Raw genomic sequence first — 25,566 nt, 5'->3', positions numbered from 1 at the left:
TGAACCCTTTTTACTACAACATAATTATTATTTTTATAGAAGTTGTAACAATGCACTATTGTAGATTGGTCATCTAATCATCTTTTCAGAGGCATTATCTATCTGCCTACTATTATTATCATTGACGCTAGAACTGGGCAACGAGAAGAAAAATGAGTAGTAGAATCTGGCAAGTCATGGGCCTGAGAATTAGAATTTGAAGGAGGGTGGTACGCGGTGGGAACATTGACTTCGAGCGCCTCCATGACTCCGGGAAAGGCAACGAGCCTGAAGCCATGGTATATCTGCCTCTCCCATCCCCTGCCCGCCAGCTTCTCAGCCTCCTTCATCGCCGCCTCCATAGTGGAAGAGGATTCTTCGAAGACGGCATCCACAGTCCCTTTCTCCATGGCCGTCTACGCCTTTAGCTTGCTCGCCCCCAACACCATGTCGCACAGGGCAGTGGGGTTGAGCTTGCTGCTAATCAGGGCCATCGTACTCCTGGGGATGGGCAGACCCATGTTGAGCTCCAACATGTAGAGCTCAGGGGAAGAGGATGATGATGATGATGATGATGTCATGAAACGATAGTCATGGGCGACAGCCAGCATGAAAGCTCCGGCGAATGCACTGCCGTAGATGGCTACAACAGTGGGGACGGTGAGCCTCATGAAGGCCGCCAGCATCTTCAAGAATGCGGTCCAGGGGGCTCTAGGTGATGGAATAGAAGATGGTGGGATCGTTATCCTTTTCCACCTTCCCTCGCTTCTCAAGGCTGCAGATCCTCTGCCGCAGACAAATGTTATGATGGTCTCTGCCGCAAAAAAATATTTAAGCTCCTTCAAATTGCACTTACTGCGAGATGTTCCATTTAAATAGGGGTGCTCCCAGTCTCTGGTGGGCCAGGTATTTTGAATGTCTAAACATTACTATGAAAGATTAAACATAACGATTAATAATCTCACAGAATATTGTCCATCTCTAACATAATGATTAATAATCTCAAAGAGTATTGATACTGATTAGAAAACATACGAACGCATGCATTAGAAACGCGGGTGTAATCTCGAAATCTCAGTCACAGATCAAAAAATTGGAATCATGTTCCCTCTGGCAATGTTTATTTCCCTCGCCTTAACTTTCATGTGACGTTCGCGGGGAACTGACAGAATACTGCACAACATATTACGAAGTGTAAAACATGCATTGGAAATACTGGTCTAATCCCACACTCTAAATTATGCTTTTAAAATGTGTAATCATGTTGAGATCTAATCCCATGTTCCTCCTTGAAATGTTTATAAAGATTTTTAGAATGCGTTTGCATGATGTCAGATCCTTGAGGATATTTTATGTACCCATTTTTAAAAAAGTAGTACGCTAGTTCTCTTAAATCAACTTAATTAATATACTATTGTTTATAATAAATACAAAGGAAATTGTCATAAATATATTGAAATAAACATAAATCAACATTTTCCCCTTGAATTATTGGTAGAGTTTCTACAAAAGAATCATAAGTATAATGTAGGCTCATTTTAAAATCTTTTAATTAAATGACTAAAATTTCCAAAATCAATGTCTATAATTAAGAAAAGAAGCAATTAATGGGTGCTGACCTGAAGTACAATCAAAACTCCAAACACTAATAAAGACTAACACTAGTTCTGAAATTAGATCATCCTCTATCAAATACAAAGGTCTACGAGTGACTAACCCACCAACCATGGTTAGAACTTTCAATGAAAGACTTGGGACAAAGTCCAAAAACAATGTTGAATACATGTTTCATTTGGACTTAATTGTGAATACAATTTAAAAAGTTGATACAAAATAATAAAGAAGCACATATTTAAATTGTCTAATATCCACCATAAGCTAACAGCTACAATAAGAGAAAATTTTGAATGTTAATAAAAACATTAAAAAAATAGATATCGCTCTTTTCCATTACATATTATTGCATGAAATTGAGTTAAATATTTGATGTTTAAAAGTGGAGGAATTGGATGTGTAGAAACTTTACCAACTTGGTGGATGTAAAATATTCTTTCATTGGGTGGGACCATTTGGATTTATTTCTATTATAAGAGAAAAAATCAATGAATTCTAGAGCAGTGATCGACAATTCAATGAGAATGTAGCTGCATTGTAACAATGCCTTAATAATGTATAATTACAAACATACATCTGAATGATCTTGGTTTGCCTTAAGCACACTTAGAGTTAAACACTTCCCTCTCCATTCACCTTTTTTTATTACTACAACATATTTTCTGATAAAACATTAAACTCCAAATACCTTGTAAATCATGATAGTTGGAGGGTTTCCGATAGCATCTGCCCATCAAATATGTTTACTCTACACAAAAGCTATTTTCAAAAGTGGAAAATGACTTGACATGTAGTTTGGAATTGTATTTAACTTATTTGTGGCTAGCCAATTGTAATAGTAAGATCCCACTTAGTAACCTATGATTATTGGTTTCTTGTTCAGGTGTTTCTTAAAAATGTACTATATATTAAGAACATTTATGATCTAAATTATTTTGTCAATTCAGAGGACAATTCCAAAAGAATAAATATTGGTATTGTAAATACATGATAAACAATATGAAGACTTCTATTCATTCATAATATTAAATAAATTTTTTTACAATTGTTGACAATTTTGTAAGTGAGATGTATGCCTACAAATCAATCTAGTTTGGACAAACTCGTGGAGGAGTTGTGTGTCCAAGCTCATAAAAATTTGGCAATCTCATGAATGAGATGTATGCCCATGAACTTTATAGGAGTTGGGCAATCCCATGGTTGAGATGTCTACACATGAACTCCATATATAAGATTTGATACAAATTGGCAATCTTAGCGAATTCATCTTGAGTCACTTTATACATCTTCATGGAAGTTGAAAGGTCACTTCATCTACATTCTTATTAGAAGCCGAAGGGACAAATCCAAATTGAAAAGTCATTAGCCATAATATAATATGATTTAATAAAATATGCATGTCCAATTCTGATCAATTTAATAAGTACCCTACTATTGATATATTTATATTATTTTAATTTTTTGGGTGATTGTTGAAAGCTTGGGGTTGTTCGATTATGAAATTTACCACATTTCTTTGTCATTTTAGCACCTAATCATCTATATTTCATAGGTTATGTGGATCAAATTATTTACAATATAAATAATTCTCTAAACAAGGAATGGATTGATGTAAACAACAAACAAAGACAAGTAAGAAGAAAACATGATAATTTTTTTAATTTAATCCTAGGGTTTCATTTCTCTATTATGTTTCTCCTAATGAGATATCATTTTCTTCTTGAAGGCCAGTGCAAGGGCTAGATTAGGGCGGAGCATGGGGTTTCAGTTGTTAAGTATCCGAGGTGTTACTTTCATTGGTTAGATCTAAAGATTAAAATCCCCTATTTTCAGTGATATAATTTGGTTTCATTGATGTGGTGGCGCATAGGGCATATTCTTATGTTGGTGCATATAATTTCACCCATGGCTCTCCCTCATCAACTAATGTGAAAAAATATCACCAAGGGTCTCAAACAATGATGATACAACATTTTTAATGGTTCATATGTATTGGATGGTCAAATGTGTTGGATAATCTCAAAATTATTTAGTTGTTGAATTTGAAGGAAGTCTAATGGTTATGGGAACATAAAATTATATGATTTAATATGTATAAAAATATATATTGATTTAAATTTCTCTTGTAAATATATAAAATAAGTTATTTTTTATGTATATAATAATAGAATACAATCTTGACTATATATTTCGTAGCAAGGGATAAAAAAATGTGGAATCAAGGAAATAAAATTAGTCTCTTTATTTTAGAATTTATTGTTGAAATCACAACCTGAATAATGAAGGGTTTGATTTATAGCTATTTGAATTTTTTATCTTCCTTTCAACTCTAGATTATCAGACTAACTAATTCCTTGTAATGTTTTAGCTCATTGATATTTTACCATATCAATTTTTTTCAAAGAGGGATGCTTAGATTAAAATTGTAGGCCCACGTGTTGTAACTGCATGGTAGAAACTTGTCGCCCTCCTTGTTGAAGTGAGGTTCAAAGTTAATAGTTCACCAATTTTTCTTTGCCTATCTTCTAAGGTTGTTTTTTGGGTTCCTATTTATGTATTGTTCTTTATTTCAAATTAGAATCAAATTAAAGATAAAAGACAAGTTTAATATGTAGAGATGTTGTGGAAAAAAAAATGTCTTCAAACTAGTTTAGCTAAAATTCATATCCCCTCCCACCTAGCCAAAAAAAAAAAAAAAAATCTACAAAAAATTAGGATCACATATGATTTGAGTGAGTGAGTGATGAATAAATTTCAATTCATTATTATTTTTTAAAACTAAAATTTAATTAAAAATAAGATTAGTCGAAAAAAGTTCGAATGATGAATAAATTTCAATTCATTCTTCATTTCAAATTTTGTACTTAATTATTAATCTTACACACAATTTTTCTATATCATAAGAAAACAACTTATAAAAGCATTTTTAACTTTCGAACCATTCTTTAAGTTTGAAGCTATAATTCCAAAAAATTTGTTCTTATATTTTTACTTACAATTTCTTTTTGTGGACATGTTGAAGTCTTTTAATTTAAATTAGTGAATGGCCAAAGCCTTTTATTATAATTTATTAAAAATTAAAAATTACATGGATTCTCCATTCAAATAGGCACTAGTAGGAAAGAACGAGGTAAGAAAACCTCCAATCTTGCCTGGGACTAAAATCCTATATTATATAGATTAAAAGGGGCATACCCCTTTTTACAACATCTTGACTGATTTACATACAAGTATTTTAATCAAAGTGCTCTTTTGAGAAAATGAGAAACAAGGAAACTCTTCCCCATAGATGCATTTTTTCTTTCTAGATTTCAACATTAGGTTGGAAGCTACATCCAAAACACTACTAATTTCCATAGAAAACTATATAAATAAACATGTTTGTAATTTTCATACTTTCTAATGTTTAAAAGTACTCTATACTTCTAATTATTAAGTGATCTGACATGTCTTCTAAAGATAGCATTCTCCATTATAATTTACAATTTCTTATCTTTTGTTAGACTAAGGGCTTGCTTCCTTAATAAAGATGCTTCTACCCATTTTGAGATGATGCATATCATCACATGATGATAGTACTTAATCAAGAATAGATGTGGAACGATAAAACATAATTTCCTTTTTTCCTCTAATTTGTTTGGAATCATTTTCCAATATTGTTTAACATCTATTGTTGCAGAAATTATCAATTTTGCTTCTTGACCCTTTGTTTACTAACTCTGAAATTAGTTTAGCTACTTCTCACTCGATGTTTATATTTGATGGTATAATATACTACCTTTTATCTTATTAAAATAAATTCTTAAGACCTACTGACTATTAAATTCTTTGTTTAATCATTTGGATTTATCTTTAGGATAAAGTCAAAGCTAATTTTGCTAATAAGAATGAGATTTACATTATTTAGTTTGATTAAGATGACTATTTAATTTCTAGTTAAATTATTTCTAATCATAGATTAAGATATTTTCACCATCAGTGTTGTTATTTGCTAGCTGATCTACCTCTTTATTACCTTCCCAAAATATATGTAGAATCTAAAAATCTTTAATGAGATCCAAGAGATTAAGCACTTCTTCCAGTTTCAAATTTAAAACCCAATTTGAAGTCCCCCATTTTCTAATGGCATTTAAGATAATCTATGAATCTCTTTCAATAATGAGTTTTTCAATATACTAATATTTAAGCATATTTGTAGACCTTCTTGAAGGGCCTCTAGTTCAGCAAGTTTTTTAGTGTTTGATCCTACGAATTTATCCCTTTTCTCTATCCAACAGTTAGAATCATTATTAATGATGCATCCTATTCATGCGGTACCAGGATTGCCTCTTGAGGCTCCATCAAAATTTAGTTTGCTCCAGGTGGTGGAATCCATCTACATTATTCCCTTGCGTCTTTATTATTATTTTTATACATAAGTGGTGGATTAATTAGGTTTCTCCAGCTCTTTTTCATTAGACCATTCCATTCAAAAAATGTTTCTTCCTCTTTTTGGGTTTTCTTAAGGTGAGAGTTTAAGGTTTCACCAATATAGGCCTCAATTTTATTAATAATTTCACCTACTAACATAGACTAATAATGAAATATTCTTTTGCTCCTTTCTTTTCAATCTTCCCAAACAAGGATAGATAGGAAAATATTCCATAGTTTGCTATATATACAAATACTACTATTAGTTGGCCAACCCCTAAGGAGATCATCCATCGGTTCTGGCAAAGGAGCTTTCCAAACTAACATTTATCTGAGCCAATCCCAATAGTATTGTGTATATGGGCATTTATATAAGAGATGATTAGAATATTCATTGTCTTGCTTACATAAAACACATCTTGATGATTCCAAAATGCCCATCTTCCTAAGTCTATCCACTATTAAAATCCTCTTCTAGGAGGCAATCCATAGAAAGAAGGTTGCCTCTAGTAAATAGGATGAATCCTGATAGAATTTAAGGGGGATATTCACTTCTTCCCATCTTTGTGATTGGGTGATTACTCTATATCCATTTTTAACATTATACCTACCATCTTTTGATGCTACCCATATGATTTTGTCATTTCTCTTTAACTACTTTATTTTCCTCTTATGGAACCTCTTTTACTATTGGTTCTAAGTAAATGTTGTCTAGAGATTTCCATTCCCAACTTATACCACCATTATTATCATTTTTAGATTTATAATTACTAACCTTACACTCCCAGAGTTTGACTAATTGCTCTTTGAGGATGGCTAGAATCCACATGCTGTCAACTAGGTAGGCTATCCCATGAATCCTCCCAGAGGAGAGCTTCAACACCATTACCAACATCCCGCATGAGATATTTACTAATAAGTGCTCTGCTTTTACTATACAATTCTAGCTTTTGGATCCTTTAGGAAGCATCCTCATTCTAAACAAGGAGTAGGGATTGACTACATTACAGTATTTTTTATACATAATGTTAGCCCATTTTTCTTCTCTTTCAAGAAAAAGTTACCATGCTAGTTTAGCCCCTAAAGCTTCAATTTTCCAACTTAAGTTTTTGATACCTAGACGTCCTACTTACTTTGGTTTACATAATTTTTCCCATTTAATAAGAGCCAATTTTTTATGCTCATCAGTGTCATTCCAACTAAAGCTTCTAATTTTTTCTTCAAGCCTCTTAGTGATGCTTTTAGATAGAGGTAAGTTGGAAAGGGGGTATGTTGGGAGAGTAGATAAAACTACTTTGACCTTAGTAACTTTACCCAATTTTGTAAGCCATTTATCTTTCCAACCTCCTATCCTTTTATACATCATGTCAAGGATATCATGCCATCCTTTTTTAGTTTTACTCTCTTTTTATAACTTTATTCCTAAGTATTTATAGAGGAATGTGCTCATTTTATATCCAATAATATTACAGATCTATTTTTCTATTTCAAGTTTGGTGTTAATGAAGAATATTTCTTATTTTACAACATTCACTCTTTGATCTAAAGCTTCCATATATTGTTGAATGATCATCTTGATGTTTAGGGCCTCTTTTATTTTACTTTCTCCTGGTAAAATTGTATCAACCACATATTGTTGGTGGGTTCTATTAGAGACACTTTCGGTTACAATAACACCCCTAATTTTTCCTTTAGAGTTTTCTTAGGTAATTGTCCTACTGAAGGCTTCTACCATGATAATGTATAGGAAAGGAGATAGGTGATCTCCTTGTCTTATACATCTTGATGTGTCAAAGATTAATCCATTGGTGAGAAAATCTGAATGCTTCTAAGATTTTGCACAAAAACCTCTAGTCTACCATACTAGATGCCTTTTGAATATCTAGTTTCATGAACATGCTTGCCTTCTTCTTTATTGGAAGAGTGTAATGTTTCTTGTATAATGAGTGTCCCATTTAGAATTGATCTTCCTAGTTCAAAACCCATTTTTTCTTCTGAAATAATCTTTGGGAGAAACACTTTCATTCAATTAGCTAGAATTTTAGATATGATTTTATAAATGGTGTTACAAAGAGGTCTAGGTCTAAAATCTCTTGGGTATTCAAGGTCATCTTTTTTGGGAATTAAAGTAAGAAAGATATTATTAATTTCTGATAGTAGTGACCCACCATTTCTTGATGCTTCATTGGATTTCCTAAAATCAATTCTGATAATATCCCAAAATTTTTGGAAGTGGAAAGCCTAGAATCTGTCTAGACCTAGAGAGTTATCAGGGTTCATGTTGAATAACATAGATATGACTTCTTCCAAAGATATAGGAGAGTTTAATGCTTTATTATCATCTATGGAAATTACTTTTAGAATAACTACAAGCATTTTTGCTTGAGCTGTCATATTCGAACACTTAAAATTGTTTAGTAAATTATTGAAATGATCTACAAAAATATTTGATATGTTGTCAAGGCTTTTAGTGATAGATCCTAAGGATTCTTTAATTTTAATAATTTTTCTTTAAGCTCTATTATAAAAGGTTCTATTATGAATTTATTTTGTATTGGGGTCTCCCTCATCTAGCCATTTTCCTCTAGATTTTTGTCTCCAAAAGTCTTCTTCTTTGCTAGGATATTTTCCTATCTGGTGAGGAGTTCATTTTGTAGTGAGAAGTTCTCATTATTCATACTTTCTTTAATTACGTCTTTATTTAATTTTTTTAAAGCTTTCTTTGATGTCTAATATTTCTTTAAATATATTTTTAAAATGTTCTTTATTCCACTTAAGTGTATGTTATTTAATCTTTTTCATCTTAGAGACGAATATATACATTTTAGAACCTTTAAAATTGCCTTGATTACACCTTTTTCTAATGAGTTCCATAAAAAATTTGTCTAGAAACCACATATTTCATATTTAAAGGGGTTACTTATGGGTTTAGAAGGTTCAAGAAATTCAATCCTAATAGGATAGAGGTCCGATCCTGCTATAGGTAGGATTGAGGCTTGACTATCTAAGTCTAGTCCACTTAGCTTTTACCACAATGATCTAATGTCCTTAAAAATCTTCTATAAAAATGTATCCTATCAATGACATGTGGTCATTTAATGGAAGATTTGGTCTTGGGAGAAAATGGGCACATTCTTTTACTTTTTCTAAAAGTCATGAATCAACTTGGTAGAACTGTCAACAACTTTTAAATTATTATATACTTTCTCACCTCCATTAAATAATTTATATAAGTTGTGTGTAAATTTTATAAATCCCACAAAATTTCTCATCTTCTAACATAGGAAATAAATGACTATTGAATCTTCAATGACTATTATTAGTGATTTATTATTGTCCAAAGTAGAAGATAGAGATTGACTAGCTTGATTTTATTGAAAATATGTTGAATAATAATATTGGAAACAAAATTATAATAATGTTAGGCACTTTGACTCCACTAAAAAATATTAAGTCCATTATAACTGTAAGAATCTAACTTGTGAACTTGGTGACATTCATTTTGTGATATACCATATTTATAGCTTTATATTCTCAATTTTTTTTCTAGTCTTTGAAGTAATTGAAACCAGCCAAAAAGATAGGGGGCTGACCCCAAAGTACAAAAAGGTTGAAGGATGCTTTTTTCTAGCTTTGTGGCTATTGTATTTTGATCATAATAAAAAAGCTTCTTTTACAACCATGGAAACCATCTCAACTTTGTTAATGGAAACAACAAGGAGACACATTCTAATTGCATACATGTTTGCTAGGGTTAGTGGTGTTCCAAAGCTTACATCTCTTATTAGCTTTTTCTAAAATTAATGAAAAAGAGTAGAAAATGAAGGAGGAGATTTCCTTGAACTAAAATATACAACTAACATTTAAATAGACAAGAAAATTTGTTGAAGAGATAGTTACAAAATGATTTCTCTTGATAGGTACACAATCATTTCTCTTTTTCATTCCAAAACTAACCATCACACTTAAACTTATCATGTCTAGAGTGCGAGTACAAATAAAATTCATCAATAGATCATGTCCCAATCAATGTCTATGGTTATTTTACAAAGCATGTCTTATGCATTTACAAATAGAAGGTAAAAGAAACTCTATTCATTAGTGACTTGATTGACTCCATACTTATTTTGAGCATGCCCATATGATAGAAAAGGAAGAGACCTATCTAATATCTTTTTCTTTCAAAGATGCTTAGTACCCACCTTCAACTTTTGACTATTTGATTATATAACTATTTATATAGTTTTAGTCAACTACCTGAATAGCTTTTAGGTTGTATATATTCACTTGTTGTTATAATAAATTTTCCAATGTTTGTGCATTTAATTTTCATATTCTTTGGGTTTGCTATAGTAGTATTAGAGCCAAGTTGTTGGAGAAAAAGAATTTTGATTGAATTGTGATTGCATTCTATAATTTCAATCATTGATATAGTTCTTTCTGGAAAAGAGAATTACCATGAATGGTTTCAAAATTTTTAAAATACTCTTATTTTTAATGATTTGTGGGATGATGCTTGTGAAAGTAATATGAAAATGAAGAGCTAAAGCTACCTACAGACAAAAAGGAACTCATCATCTAGAAGAATAAAGACAAATAGGATTATGCTCTCATTATTGCCTCCATTATTGAACAGGTAAGTACACATATAATCTCTTGTAAGAGTGTATTTGAAGCATTAAAGAAACTTAAAGATCTATATAATTCTCATTCAAAACATGAAATCATTCAACTATTAATGAACTTATTCAACTTAGAAATGAAAGATAATGATCGAATGAAGTTAGGTTTCTAAATTAGGGCTTTATTTCATTATATTGCAGCCATGGGTGTAAAAGTGGATCTACAAATCACTTCTTTTATTAAAGCTCTTTATCCTACCTATTCATAGTATCTTGAATCTCTTCAAGCTAGTAAAAAGCTAAAAGATATAACATTTGACAAACTTGTGGAGAAGATTGCAGAGAGAGAAAAAGCATTTGGGAAGAATTTCAAATGCAAGGACTTTGTGTCTTGCACCAAAGAAAGGGGCAATAATTCAAAGCTGAGCCTTCTAGACATGATAGTAGCAATAAAAGTCATAGAATAAGACAATCTATAGGCAAGGGAGTAAAAATTATCAAGGTGATAGACAACATTCTCAGCCACAACACCAACATAGAGATTATCAATGAAAAGAGAAGCAATCTATACAATGTCATAGATGTGGAAAAATGGGTCATAGTGGCAATCTTTGTTGAACTCCATGCAAGAGGATTTGTAACAAGAAGGAGAAGCCACCAAATAGAGGTAACCCTCCTAAATCTAAACATTATGTTGTAGGCTCACATTTTAATGTTGGGATTGAAGAAATTTTTAGTACTTTTCTAGCTTTGATGATACTTGTTTGTTAGATACTGGAGCCACATGTCATATGACATTTAGAATATTGTTTTTGATACATTCAATGATCAAGGGGATAGAGTAGTATATTTTTCTACCAAATCTAAGTTAGAACCTTTAAGCATTCGATCTATTAGACTTAAATTACCAAGTCTTGCTGATTATATACTTTCTAATGCTCTTTATCTTCCACAATTGAAGAGAAACTTATCATCACTTGTGCATATTAGAAAACAAGGTCATTCAATACATGTGGTTTATGGTATTATTGAGATTAGAAGAATGATGATCATGTGATTGTAATCACTGGACTAAAAGATGAAAAACCTTTATATTTGAATGGTAGTTCATCAAGTTCTTAGAATTATACAAAATTTTAATTGCATGGTGTTAATTTTTCTTCTAACTTTTTATGATAATCAAGATTTGGCCACATTAACTATGATAGTCTCAGAATTATGAAACAAAAATGAAATTCAAGGACTTCCCACTATCCCCAAAAATTTTTATCTATGCGATGCTTGCATTTTATGCAAACACGGTAAACAACATTTTATTGATCGTCTATTTTGAGCTACTAGAAAGTTGGGTCTCATTCACTCAGATTTGTGTGGGCCTATGGATTTCCCATCAGTAAATGGAAACTAATAAATAATGACTTTTATTGTTAACTATAATAGGATGTGTTGGGTTTATTTATTAAAAGAGAAATCTAAATCTTTTGATACCTTCAAAAATTTCCATTTGTGGATTAAAAATATGATTCAACTCAATATTGGAAACCTAAGAAGTGATAATGGTGGTGAGTACATTCTAAATATTTGGACAAACATTTGTAGGAAAGTGGTATTAAGAATCAAATAACTATTCCTTATAACCCACAAAAATATTGTTTTGTAGAACATATGAATAGAATAGTCTTGAATATGGTAAGATCTATGATATTTTAGAAAAATGTTAAATAAACATTTTAGGGAGAAACAATTCTCTGTGTTGTCTACATAAAGAATAGAAGTCCTTCTGTTGCACCAAAAAATAAAACTCCCCATGAAATATGGCATGGCCATCTTCCAAGTGTCAAACATTTTAGGGTTTTTGGTTGCTCTTGTTACGCTTTAATTCCTACTTAGTTGAGAAATAAATTGGAAGGTAGGAGTACAAATCCATTTTTTTGGGATATTCTACTACTTCCAAATCTTATTGTCTATATGATGAGGAGAATCAAATTTTGTTTTTTCTAGAGCTGTTATATTTCTTGAATTTGAAAAGGATGCACATAGTACTGACAAACAACTTTCTCATCTTGATAGATTTCAATTGAAAAAATTCTATCATGAATGGAATAATGAACTTGCAACTCTTTATAGGGGGGTTCCCTTTCTAGGTCAATATTTGGAAGTTATAGAGAATGAGGACAATGTAAAAGAGAAAAATTTTAAAGAATCTAAAATAGTTTGTGAATAACCTATTGAAAGAGAAGACAATAGTTCTAAAAATTTTGAAATTGTTTGTGAACAACTTGTTGAAAAAAATATGAACCAACTTATGAATAATCTAATTCAAAGGCTCTTGAGATTGATAAAACATCAGAGCAATCAATCTGTAGATCAATGTGGACCATTAAAATTTCAAAAATGTATGAATATTTTAATTAATTTTTTCTATTGTTGATGAACCTTCTTCATTTCAAGAAGAAACAACAAGTGATGCATGGAGAAGTGCAATACAAAGAAAGTATGATGCTCTCATAAAAAATAGAACTTAGAGATTAGTAGATCCTCCAATTGGAACCAAACCTATTAGCTGTAAGTGGGTATATAAGAACAAATATAAAGCTGATGGTTCACTTGACAAACACAAAGCAATACTTGTAGCAAAAGGATATGCTCAGAGAGAAGGTGTTGACTACACCAAAACTTTTTCTCCCAAGTCAAAATGGGGAACTATTTGAACATTATTTTCTTTGGCAGCACAAAAACGATGGAATATACATCATATGGATGTTAAAACAACTTTTTGAATGGAGATTTAAAGGAATATTTCTATATGCTACAACCTCAAGGTTTTGTTATCAAAGGTCAAGAAGAAAATGTATGTAAATTGGTAAAATCTTTGTATGGTTTGAAGCAAGCACCATGTCCTTGGAATGAAAAATTAACTGAGCACCTCGTCAAATTAGACTACAAGCATTTTAGTCTAGATGATGCGACTCTCTTTGTCAAGAAAGTTGGCAGATCAATTGTCTATCTAGTTGTATATGTTCATGATCTTCTCATCACAGGCAATAATGATGATTATATATAATCCATTAAGAGAGAATTGAAAAAGTGGTTTGAAATAAATGACTTGGGATTACTTCATTATTACTTAGGTGTTGATGTCATTCAAAATCCTAAGTTTATTTTTTATATCTCAGAAGAAATATATTGGAGAGTTATTATGCATATTTTGCATGACAAATTGTAATTCGGTTTCCACTCTAATGAAGCAAAAGCTGAAGATTTCATCCAATGAAGGAAATTCTTTTGAAGATCCAACCAAGTACATGCAACTTGTTGGAAGTTTGATTTATCTCACCACTACTTGTCCTGACATTACTTTTACAGTAGGAATTTTGTCCAGATTTATGAATAAACCATGTGAAGGGCATTGGATTGCAACACAGTAAGTTTTAAATTATCTAAAAGGAACTCAAACTCTTTGCATAAAATATTTAAAAGTTTTAGGCTTCTATCTTACTAGCTATTCTAACTTAGATTTTGATGGTGATAAAGAGAATGGGTTATCTACTTCTAGTTATTTGATGACTCTAGGATCAACTTCAATTACTTGGAGATGAAAGAAAAAAACAATTCCCACTAACTCTACAAGTGAAGTGGAATATGTAGTAGCAACTCAAGCTATGACAGAAATTGTGTGGCTCAGAAAAACTATTGATGACTTGCAGGAGAAACATATAACTTTAACAACTTTATATATTGATAATAGTTTTGTAATACAATTGGCCAAGAATCCTAAATTTCATGATCGAACCAAGCATATCAATACCAAAGATAAGTTGATTCGACATCATGTTGAAGCCAGAACTATACAGGTGAAACACTATTCCACTAGAGAACAAATCACTAATATTTTTACAAAAGCACTAGGATGTCTCAAATTTGATAAATTTTGAATCCTACTTGGCATGACAAATATCTCTTCAGATTAAGTGGAGAATGCAAACTAATCCTTCAAGATCATTTGTAATTTATTTTATTTAGGAAATAGTTTTCAATATATAGTTTTACTTGACTACCTAAACAGTTTTTGTGTTGTATATATATTTATTTGTTGTCAGAATAAATTTGACAATGTGTGTGCATTTCATTTTCGTATCTTTGGGCCTGTTACAAGATGAATGTTCATAACTTGATCCAGGGCTCTTAGTTTGGCACAGACTACTAGTCTATTGGCAAAGGTAAACTGATCAGGTTTGATTTCTTTTCATTGCATTTGGTGAAAAATGGTTAATACCTCCAAAGGGTAGCCATGTTTTCTGTAAGTTGCAATTATGGTGCTCCAATAGTAGACATATCTTTCTACCGTGTCGTTGAACATTTTACGCACATCTCCCAAACTCCCACATTATTTTGAAAAATCATGTGTGGAAAATACAAATCCCTTATCAGTGACGAGATAATGGATTTGTTTACCTTCTGCAAGTGCAACTTTAATACTACAGGTTTTAGAATCAAGACTATTCTCCATTTCTGGCATTGTGGTGGCCTCTTTTCTATATTTTATGTTCTCCATTCTCTATTATACGAGTGAGAGAGAAAAATATGTTTGATCTCCATTCTCTATTTTTAGGCCATGTGTTCGGCGTTCCAGTGGCCTCTTTTCTATATTCTTCATTCTTTACACTCTTTCTCAAGAATGATTGGCATTGACAACTAATATGATCTGAATAGTGAATGAAAAAGGAAAATAGAGGTTCTAGATGATTCCAATAATTTTGTAGGGTCTACGGATCTATTTCAACAATTGATCCCAAATTGTTGGTCGTCTTTTTTCAGATAACAAACCCCTTTGGTGTAAATATGCATAAAGTGGCTCAAAAGAAATGAATAGATGGAATCATTTCTATGGTCGTCTTGCTTCTCTAATACAATATTTGTCATCAGATAGAAAATTCAGCTCCTCTTCTTCATATGGGAAATGCCTATGATGTAACTATCAAATTTAGAAACCTCTAGTCCCCTTAATCAACTATATTTATTTTTATAAAGTACTTTTGAACACATTTAAAAATTATTGATTTTTATATGAGTACATATTATATATTACTTTATTCATTATTAAACAAATAAAAATCATATGTTATTCTAGTTATAAAAGTGTTGTCAAGTTACAAAGTTGCTCTATGCTATGCTAAATATTAAACACATCTATGATGAATCATAACATATACATATTGATATTTCTTTATTAATTCCTACAAAGGTATGTTACTATTAAAGTTATTCAATACTTATTATTTTTTTTTAGAATTTTTTTTTTTTTTTAGAGTTTTCTAAATGAAACGTTGTTTTACTTAATAAAGGATTTTCTAAGATATAGTTTAAGCTATTGGATAGTCAAGTTAATTTTAATTTACTCTTAGTTTATTTTAATTTAAATATTATTTTGAGAATAGTAAAAATTATTTTAGACATTACTATTATTTTATATGTAAAATTTTGTTATTTATTTATGAATTTAATATATTATAGGACTCCATTTCTTTGAAAAAGTATATAAAATCTATAAAATTAAAATAAATCTTTTGAAATATATAAATATTAAAATGATCATTATAGCCATTGCTAAAGCATTGTTTCCAATATTTATTACTTCTTTTTTCATGCTATATAATTTATTTGAATTAAATTTAAACATTGTAGATTTGTATTTTTATTTTAACTAATATTTTTGTAATTGCTAAACTAGAATGGAAAGTGGCACTTATTTTTTAATGATATATAATTTATTTTGAGGTTTTCATTTTTACTATAACTAATATTTATTTAATATATTTAAGTTAATTAATTTTTTTAAAATATTTTTTTTGATCTGTAAATGATGGGTCAATTATTATTATTATTAGAATTAATTATTACTATATGTTAAACAAGGTTAGTTTCAAACCCAAGACCTCCAAAATGAGAGCTTGAAAAGTTAACATTGTGGTATAGGCTTTTTCTTTTTTTCTAAAAAAAATATTATAAAGAGAGTTTATTGTTAAAAAGTTCTAAATTAATTAGTTTTTTGTATAATTAGTTATTTCTTTTTTCACTTCTTAGGTCATAGTTTTAGCAAATGTTCTTTACACACATATAATTTGTTATTATTTTTCTTAAAACTATTAAAATAAATAATTGCAATGACAATATTTATTAAAAGAATTTATATTTGTATTATTTTTTCTAAAGTTTTTAAATTATATATTTTCAACTCTTATTATTACTTTAACGTACTTTTTAAATTAAATTTATAAAATATAAATGTTTTTCTAATAAAAGAGTAGCAAGAGGATGTTGGACCGTGGAACAATCATATTGTAAGTGCAAAGAACTGAAATAGGCACCATTAATAAATGCATTATAGTCCATTAACAATATTTTAAAAATACATTAATGACACATTAACAATAATTAGTGCTAGAAAACTAGGCAAATTAATACTTAGATAAACCTCTGTCAAAAATATATGTTTGGAAGTGACTAAGCCACCAAACATTGTCAACATTCTCAAAGATAATATTGGGAGAAGCCTGCACAAAAGTAACAAGATTTGATGAAAAAGAAAAATGAGACACAAGAATGAACCCTTTAAAACTTCCAGCAATCACCTGGTTATAGGGAGGGAAGAATCTAAAAGATACAAACATTATAGTTAAAAGGGATGAAACTCACAACACATTGGCAACCACTCATAAAAGAAAGCTCAATATTTTTTGGAGAGAGTAGGGTTGACAAAGATCTTTTGGTACAAAACAACAACCTAACTATCATTCTGAGTGCAAACTATAGTCTCCTTGTTCGCCTCAACAAAATATGGGTTCACTAATAGAGGATCATCCTAGGTCTAAGTGCAATCTTGCATCACCCAAAAATATCATCTTGCTAGTGGGGTTACATTGTGATACCATATGTATTACAAAAAATTTTGAGGTTTTTGTGTACAAATATTTTGAGCTTGGATTCAAAAGCCTTAGAATCTCAAAAACAAAGTCATACTTGGGCTAACAAGTGCTTGCACATTTTAGGAACTATAGCTCAAGAGTTATACATTATGAAAACTGCTTATAGTTGAAAATTGAATGTATGGATTGAAATTTATGGACTCTGAAAGTTGAGTTAACTAAAATTATAATTAGAGAAGACACTATGTAATAAATTAGAAAATCATTTTAAATTGGATTTTTTTTGTCCTCAAGGGCTAGGGTTAATGTCTAGAACCTTCCTGGACATTGAAAAATTTCTTATATAAAGAAGGCCCATAGTAATGTTTACGTAGTTTGGGGTGGTAGTTTGTGGCTCTTTGTTGAACATTACTATAAAGGAATTGACAGTGTGGATTTTATATTGCAGTTTTGAAAAGTCTATAATTCTACAGTAGTGGAGATAATAAGAAGTCAATTTTTTGTTCTAAGTATTTATTTTTATTCTCTCTTTTTGTGTCTATTTATGGCATTAAGGGAGGAACCCTTTATCAAGTGGTATGAGAGTTACCCGTTTTTAATTTGTATTAGAGAAGTAGTTCCTAAGAGTATAAAAATATCATCGAATGTGAGGCAATTTGCACTAGGGTTTTAGTGAAAGCACAAAAATGCCTCTATAAAGGGAGCTTGGTGGAAAAGTTACTAGTGTTACACATGAGGGTTTTAGATATAAATGCAAGCATTAGAGGAAAAACTATGTTAAGGAATGAGTCTTGTTGTAGGAGAAGAAAACAAGAATGAAGGAGAAGAAGAAGAAAATTTCAATGAAGAGGTAATTTTTAAACCCACAAGAAGAGAGACTTTTTAGGGCTATTTCCAAGATTGGAAAAAGAACTAAGTTTAAGGTTCCCAAATTTTTAGGATATATTAACTTGGAGGAATTGATCAATTGAATCAATTAATTAATAGAATACTTTAAGTAATAAGATATTGAAAATCTAGATAGAGTAAAATTTGTAAAGGATAAACTACATGCCCACGTAAAGTTATGGTTGTAGGAGATTCAATTGGAGCTAAATAGAAGAGGGAAGGATCAAATTAAAATATTGGATAAAATGATAGCTAAGTTTAAGAGATAATTTATTCCCATGGATTATAAGCTCCATCTACTAAATAAAATGCAAGGGTTGAAGAAGTAGGAAGATTTTTTTAGGAGTATACAAAAGAGTTCTACTGAATTCTCATCAGAACTAGCTAGGAAAAAGTTGACAAGGAGAAATTTGCATGTTATTTCTATGGTTTATGGCCAAGAATTTAAGAATAATTTAGTGTGGTCTAAATGAATAGTATTGATGAGACATACCAATTTTCCTTAAGAGTTGAGGAAAAGGTAAGGAATAAGTTTGATAACAAAAATAGTGGAATAGGTCATGGTGGAAGATCTAGCACATGATTTTATGGAGGCTAAAATGATAATTAGAAGAAGAAGGATGAGGGTAAAAATAGCAGTCAGAACCAAAAGGGAAACCTTTCCAATCATTTCAATGATCAAAATAATAGAGATAAGAGAGGAAGAGGAAGAGGGAAAGGATCTGGTAGATCAGTTTTGTGTGGAACCTATTTTCACACTATAGAAGAAGGCATAGGGAATTTCATTGGCCTCAACTCCAAGGAAGGATATATTAGAGAATTGAATTTCAAGCCAAAGTTGTACACATATTCCTGAGGATACCAAACCATCATATTTTGAATGTGATAAAAGAGGAAAAACCCTATTTAATAGAAGAGACACAGTAAGTGGTGAGAATGAACCTGATCAAATGAGGAACTTGCTTTACACAAGGGGAAAATGTGAAGATCATTAATGGTAGAAGTACTAACAATATGGTGTCATCAAATATGGTCTCAAAGTTAAAACTTAAGTGGCATAAAAACCTGCATCCATTTTGTATTGTGTGGGTGCATGATTACCACAAGATCATGATCAATGTGAAAGAATTACTAAAATTCAAGATGGGAAGCTACCATGATGAGGTTTTATGTGATATAATACCTATGGACATATGTCATGTTTGTTGGCTAGACCATGACATTTTGATAGACATGTTGTACATGATTGTGAAAATACCTACACTTTGAAAAAGGACGGAGTGAAAAATAAGCTGAAGCCATTGAGGGATTTAGATAAAAATGTATATATATTGCTGATAGAGTACATTTGATTGATGAAAATTAGTTTCTAGAGGGTATGAGGTGTGAGCATGTGTATTTTTTTTGTAATTCAAAAACATTGTAAAGAAGTAGAAGAGGTACCTGTAGAAGTTGCAAAATTATTGGAAGAGTTTCTAGATATTGAATATAATATTTTAGTAGATGGATTGCATCCAATATGGAAGATTAGTCATTAGATGGACTTGATTCTAGGAGATAGTTTTTCAAAAAAGGTAGCACATAGAATGACAAAAACATAAAGTGAAGAGTTGAATAGACAAGTGTGCGAGTTGTTGTAGAAATGGTTGATTCAAGAGAGTTTGTGACCATGTATTATACTAGTAGACTTATCACAAGCAAAAGAATAAGGTAGTTTTGACCTAGATTCAACCAAGCAGGGAGTGTTGAAGGATCAACCACATTCATTTGGGAAAACTATACAATCTCATGGTACCAATGCTACTACTATAGCTATGACTTTTCCAAAAAACATGGATAAGCAATCCACTTAGAATCTTGGGACTAGAATTTCTTCCACCCTAGTCATAACATATGTCTCTTTATCGAACATCTATGAATCTTTTCCACACCTGCATGATTCTCTTATGAACATCCATGCAATAGGATTGGACTCATTTTATGTTGGCAAGAGCTCCAGGCTTTAAAAAGTTAATTGAACTATTTCCCACAAAGCCATGCTCGACCTATTATGGTTATTTCTCTAGAGGTTGTAATGGAGGACATTGAGTAATAGCATAATCATGCTTTGATATGTATTTTAATTTGAATTATGATTTTGTTATCTTCTCTTGAGGGATGGATTAATCATTTATGGCAGGTGGAAGGAGATATGAAGATCATGTTGGTTGGAAATAGTTATGTCTTTGTTGTCTTCTCTTGCATATCTGAGTGAGATTATGTTTTTGAAAGGGGGTCCTTACTTTCACAACCATGTAGGTTTATTTGTTAAGCCTTAGCATTAAGGATTTAATTCTATTGAGGGTATCCCCTTAGATATGCTAGTGTGGGTTCTCCTATCACATCTTCATCTTGAATTGTAGGGAGAAAACATTCTTCATCACATTGTTGCTTTGCCTGGAAAGATAGTTGCAATTGTGAATCAATTTCTCGATAACAAGGTTCTCTCTTATGATAGTGTCTGTGTTGAAATTGATTTGAATAACCTAATACCAAATTCTATGAAAATTTGTCTTGGGTGTTCTTGTTGGGTAGAGCAATTTGATTATTAATCCCTTCTACTCTGATGTAAAATATATCATGAGTATGGTTAGATTCTAGTTTTGATTGATTTAAGGTGCTTGACAGTATGGTTTTAGAGGAGGTTATTCCTCCTAGTACCACTAGTACAAAAAATATATATATTACTAAATAAACTACTAAAAATTGTAGATATGCGACTAGGTTTGATCACATGACCAATGGTAGTTAATTGCTAGACATTTATCTCCCAACAAAATTTATGACTAAACTATTTTATTCATTGATATGATCATTGATTTAGTCATTTATTGTTGTTACTTGGTAGTTTATATGGTATTTTATTTGTTAATTTTGGTAGTTTATTTGGTAGTTTGTTTGGAAGTATATTTCATAGTTTTTTGGGTAGTATATTTGATAGTTGATTTGGTAGTACATTTGGTAGCCTTTTAGGTAGTATATTTGGTAGTTTATTTAATAATTAATTTAGACATATTAGGGCATGATGGAATTGAACCACCATCCTCCTTATAAAGCAAGTGCTCTTCCATTGAGCTAGTACCATTTGAAAAATTATGCAAAAATTTGACAAAGTTGACTTCCCAACATTATATATACCATGATCATGGTCACTATAACATGATATACTCTTCTCAAAAAACACAAATTTTAGTTATTATGAAAACAATAATCTAAATCTTTATCAATAAAAATTCAAAAATTTCAAGCATTTTAAACTTATATTTCATGTCAATTATTATTGATAGACTCTTATAAAATATAATCCACACACAAGTATTGTTTCTTGTGCTAACTTCTCGAAAAGTGAGACAAATGATTATGCAATTTATGTTAAGGAAATAGACCTTTGCATTGAATAAAAAATGTCAAACCCCATTAAAAAATCACATCAAACCAGTTACTTTTCCTTTTCATAGTCTCTACAATAATTGAGACTAGCTTCCATGCATTACAAAAATAAAGTCACTTTTTGTAACGATTAAATGTAATCACCATAATAATACCAATGTCAAGAGCATGCAAGAGTCGTATATGGTGGATGTATAGAGGACACATTGAACTATGTCAATTCCAACCATGACTTGAGAGACTATTTTTTGGGGGAAACTTTTTGGGAGGAAAAATCAAAAAACTACCAAAAAAATCAATCTAACATGGTTAAACTCCAAGAATTACAAGTCAACAATCAAGTGAAAATAAGTAGTGAATAGATTAATAATAAACAAAAAAGGTAATAAGAGTTCTTAACAGACATGGAAAGGTGAAATCAAGTAAAAGGAATAGGTAATTAAAGCATGAGTCCTTACAACTATAGAAGAAATCATTTTAAAAAACTAAAATGATATTTTAAAAATTATCCAGGTAATTGACTGACTAGCACACCTGATTTAACATTTGATATGCGCTTTAAGTAATTGATGTGACATATGTTGACTTTTCGTGGGGGACTTCAAAAAAATGAGAAGAATTGAGCAATTTGTGATATAGATCCAACACGAAATAGAGTTTCTTTTTTGGTTGTAACTTCTTTAGATCCTTATCACATAACTATACAACTTCTCTATCTATGAGCTTAAAATCCTAAAAAAATTACATATGAAATGGTTTTAATTATAGAAACATATAATTCAATTCTATTTGCTGAAGGATCAATGCAGGGAATTATATAAAGAAAATTTAAGACTAGTTGTATTGTCTACAGATAATTAGTTTGTAAAAATATTTTAAGACAAGGTTTTTTTTTTTGATAATTGAGTCACAATTCAAGGAATTCAAACAAATAATTAAATCATCCAATTGGCTTTCATAAAATGGATACCTTATGAATATATTTTAGAGAAACTTTAGTTTGATCATTTGAATCTGAATTTGGTTTCATCACATGACATCGGATGCAAAATCCCTACATAAGTTCTATGTGTGGAGGGCATGTTGGACTACTACTATATGCTTCTATATTATCTGGAAAAGAGTGTCAGTTAATTAAATAATAGTAAATCATTTTCAATCAAATGTGCGACAACACCAAACATATAGACCTTTAAAATAGGCATAAAAAACATTTCATGAAGGCTCATTTTTAGATACCTTTAATGTCTTCAGGTACAGAAGCTTGCACCTCCCTGCTTCCAATAGGCGTCATTCCTTCATTCTGATAAAGTTATTACAAGAAAGAGGAGGAAATGTCATGATGAATTTAGTTTCAAAGGTTGTGGTAGCCACTCATTTTTTAACTTCCAAAAGTGGAACTATAATATTGGACTTATATGCCTTTTCTATGCTTCCACAATTTGCAAACATATATACTAAAACAATTCCAACTACATTTGACAAAATATGTCTATTATTATTGCTTTTCTAGATGTTCATACTATATTTCAAAACACCTAATTTAGGACAAGCAAGAAAGATGATGGTAAGGGTTTTGGAATTTTCCTTTACAATTGTCAATTACATTTGTATGAAAGTTTTGAAATCCTTTTCAATAGATCCATTCTGTGCATAGCCAACAATAATTGCAGTCCAAGAGATGACATCTTTTTGAGGCATTACATATTTTGCATACATGTGCACTAGAGAAGTTACAACTACAATATGAGATAAAAATCCTCCTTTTATTTTGTTTTGATGGATATCCATACCCTTATCCAGAGCTTCTAATTTGGAACACGCAAAGAGGAAGCTACCAAAGGTTGTGGAGTATGGATTTTTACCTATAAAGTCTTAGAAGTTCCTTAAGCCTTCTAGATAGAGTATATCATGCAATCCATGTAGTTTATGATGCCACATTTCTTTCACGCATTTTTTTGATTAGTTCAAGTGGAGCATCCATGACTCCACATTTTGCATACAATAGTAATTAACAAGTATAATATCTTAACAATCCATCTATCTTTTATGGTTTGATGATTGTTTGTTCTCTATTTCAAAGCTCACATTTTGGCATAGGCATTTAGGATGATGGAAAAGGTTGTGAAGTCTAGCTTTACACCTTCCAATTCCACTTAATTGGAACTTTCTAAAGCTTTTTATCTTTTAGAGATTTAATCAAATAGTTAACATACCCTATCTATGTTGCCACATTTCACATATATGTCTCTAGGTTTAGTTTCCACTAGAAAATATGACAATCAATGCCACAACTTGGGATTAGAAAATTTTGGCCAGATGCTCAAAGCTATGGGCCAGCTGAATCTCATCCAAGTTCAAAGTTTTTCTTCCTCTCATTTCCATTTCAATCAAGATGTTTACTATGGGACCCTTTTGAAACATTTTTGTATGAATTATCGCTCAAGAATTTTCTCTTTCCATCCTTTCCACACCACAATTGTTTCCTCCATCACATAGGAAGATAACTATTGGCTTTTAAACATTCATAGGGTAGTGGCATGCTCTAAACTTTCATCAATATTTTCTTTATAGCTTTAGAATTGTCAACACTATATACTAGTAGCACTTCATCAAGGAGGACGCTTTCAATGTAGATATTAGCACCATTTATAACAAATGGTTGATTTCTACAGAATTTGACTATTGCAGAAGCACCTTTTCAATTATTTCCACTTTTGTTACTCAAATTCTTGAAACATTTTGGGCCACCACATTGGTAGGTTAGTGTCATTCTGATCTACACACATGTCACATCATTGCTCCATTTTTATGATAAATCTCATTAAGTTTAACTCTAAATAGTTCTTAAACTTAACTACTTTTACAGATTATGAATAACATTCAATGTAATTACATCATGAATTAAATACAATGTGCATGGACCTTTCACTAGACTCTCTTTTGCTATGTATAGGTTCATCTACATGAGTACATGGTAGCGACTCAAGATCTTAGACAATGACATCCATAAAATGGATTCTATTTATCATGGTCTATGTAGTGGCTGTAGTGCAAGCCACGACATGGTTTTCCATTTGTCTAAATGCTGAACACAAAAGCTACTATAGACAGTCTAAACTTTGTTGATCACACTGTCCCGGGAGATGCTACATCGATTGCAGGCACTGCAGGGTGAGATGCCACAAGCCCAACTCTGGTACACCCCAGTATCAATAGTACTAATGTTTACATCAAGATCACAATGGCTATCCAGCTAGTTATTTAGTAAATATCTAAGAAACACTTAGTTTTTTAATGAAAAGTTGTCCATTTTTGTATTATTGTTTACTAAATAGTTCTGCAATAGTCAGATTTCTTAGAAATCAACCTTTGTTATAAATGGTGCTTATATCTACATTGAAAACCTCCTCATCAATGGAGTGCTACTAGTATATAGTGTTGACAATTCTAAGGTAAGCATGTTAGTCGATCATTTTGTCAAATCATTTTTTCATCCTCTTAAATACTTAAAATAGAAAATTCTTAGATGCTTTTTCAAGAAATTTTAATTTTCGCATGCCAAATATAGAAGATCATCATAGAACACCTAATTTAAGCATGTATTATGTTTCAGGTCAAGTTGTCAACTCAAGTTAAGAATGATGGATGGATACTTAAACCTGTTAACTACAATGATGATTTGTTGCCAGAGAAAA

At 31.0% G+C, this 25,566-nt stretch overlaps 1 pseudogene; it reads right to left on the bottom strand.

Moving 5' to 3' along the window:
- Positions 1-98: 98 nt before the first annotated feature.
- On the bottom strand, positions 99-23,162 carry LOC149536796 (enoyl-CoA delta isomerase 3-like; annotated as a pseudogene).
- Positions 23,163-25,566: the final 2,404 nt, after the last annotated feature.

The sequence above is a fragment of the Cupressus sempervirens genome, chromosome 10 (genome assembly GCF_028749045.1).
Source record: "Cupressus sempervirens isolate cs-2001-9-10 chromosome 10, ASM2874904v1, whole genome shotgun sequence".
Lineage (NCBI taxonomy): Eukaryota > Viridiplantae > Streptophyta > Pinopsida > Cupressales > Cupressaceae > Cupressus > Cupressus sempervirens.
This window is presented reverse-complemented; position numbering and strand designations above follow the sequence as displayed.